The 1,981-nt window shown below is 49.3% G+C and overlaps 1 non-coding gene across 1 annotated transcript; it reads right to left on the bottom strand.

Moving 5' to 3' along the window:
* Positions 1–371: 371 nt before the first annotated feature.
* Positions 372–443, bottom strand: TRNAM-CAU (transfer RNA methionine (anticodon CAU)). Its single transcript has one exon. It is a non-coding gene; the product is annotated as a tRNA-Met (tRNA).
* Positions 444–1,981: the final 1,538 nt, after the last annotated feature.

The raw sequence follows: 1,981 nt of genomic DNA, 5'->3' as shown, positions 1-1,981 counted from the left end.
ATGTCATTTGTGGAATGTATGAGGTATCTTGGAGTGTTTGTGTATGAAAGGGTTCTAACCCAGGCAGTTGATCTAAGGAAGCCTGGGTGGTGGGAGCCAGTGGGTTTCCCTCATGATTTCCTCCTATCTCCTGATGGACTTGATGAGACCTGATTTGTACCTGTAACTTAAGAATCTGAATAAAGCAACCATTAAGCATACCTGCAACTGCATCCTGATTATATCACTATGACCCAGACCGGGACATAACACTCTCCTATTTAGCGCAAGAGTGGAACGAGGCAGCAAGTTCAAGGAATGACATTGCATCCAGGCACTTACAGCTCTTTGTGCCCTAATGCCATGACACAAAAACATAATTTGAAAAAAGTTAGCAGAGGATGGTTTCGATCCATCGACCTCTGGGTTATGGGCCCAGCACGCTTCCGCTGCGCCACTCTGCCGGTTGGAGAACAAGAGCTTTTCTGGGCTTTTACAGCCTACAAACCGACAACCCTAGACCCAGTTTCGAGTGAAGCGGGCAGTAGGCCTTACAAAGCCAAACAACCTGCAACCACGCACTCCCATCCCATGGCCTTTTGCAGACAGGCCTCATTTCTCTAGCTCACACCCTAACTGCCAACACCCCTTCCCCTTCTCTCTCTGTCTCTCTCTCTCTGTCTCTCTCTCTCATTCTCTCTCTCTCGCAAATAGATACTTTACTTCCCAGGTGCAACAAAACAAGCCTTCTCGAGCTGGCAGATATGGGAAGGAAGGAAGGAAGGGCCAGTTTGGAAACTCAACTCAATTACCATAAATCCCCTGCTAAGGGTTATGGGAGGGAGGAATGAAGGAACTTTGCTTCAGGGAAAGGGCTGCTGCTGCTTCAGCATGTGAGGAGCGCAGCCACACGTTTCACCTTCTTCAGTATGTTGGTTTACAGGATGAGAGAGATCCTGAAACCTCACTCTAATAGGCTGAGGTGCTGTGCTCGGTGGCCTGCTGGGACCAAGGCCCGTCAGGGCAAGGCGAATAGGCCTTTGTCAGGCCTTCGTCAGGGCTTTGTCGGGGAGGGGCCAGGAGCCCTGCTCGCTTCAATCCCCTCACCGATAGACAGTTGCAGAAACTAGGATGCAAGAACCTTTCCTGGATGGGGTTTTGATTTTCACGAAAAGTGTGTCAGCTTTGCTTTCAGCATGAGTCTGATTTCCAAAAAATGCATTTTGAACAATTTAAAGATTTGATCTGCGTTGGCCGGGAATCGAACCCGGGTCAACTGCTTGGAAGGCAGCTATGCTCACCACTATACCACCAACGCCTGCCTGTCTGGGCTATCTGATGGAGCGGCCCTTAGAAATAAGAATAAGTCATTGGCTGGGAATGAAAAAAGCTTGCGTTTGACGCAGAAGCAGTTCGCATCATGAGGTCTTGCCGGTCAGCCCAACATTTCCCCGGGACCCCTTAAAAAAGGAGCTTGGTTTTAAGTTTGGTTTGATTGAACAGTACATTTTGTTGGCTGGGCTGGGACCCTCTCCTATTTAGCGCAAGAGTGGAACGAGGCAGCAAGTTCAAGGAATGACATTGCATCCAGGCACTTACAGCTCTTTGTGCCCTAATGCCATGACACAAAAACATAATTTGAAAAAAGTTAGCAGAGGATGGTTTCGATCCATCGACCTCTGGGTTATGGGCCCAGCACGCTTCCGCTGCGCCACTCTGCTGGTTGGAGAACAAGAGCTTTTCTGGGCTTTTACAGCCTACAAACCGACAACCCTAGACCCAGTTTCGAGTGAAGCGGGCAGTAGGCCTTACAAAGCCAAACAACCTGCAACCACGCACTCCCATCCCATGGCCTTTTGCAGACAGGCCTCATTTCTCTAGCTCACACCCTAACTGCCAACACCCCTTCCCCTTCTCTCTCTGTCTCTCTCTCTCTGTCTCTCTCTCTCATTCTCTCTCTCTCGCAAATAGATACTTTACTTCCCAGGTGCAACAAAACAAG

Source organism: Ambystoma mexicanum, chromosome 6q (genome assembly GCF_040938575.1).
Source record: "Ambystoma mexicanum isolate Mex_15411 chromosome 6q, UKY_AmexF1_1, whole genome shotgun sequence".
NCBI classification, from domain to species: Eukaryota; Metazoa; Chordata; class Amphibia; order Caudata; family Ambystomatidae; genus Ambystoma; species Ambystoma mexicanum.
This window is presented reverse-complemented; position numbering and strand designations above follow the sequence as displayed.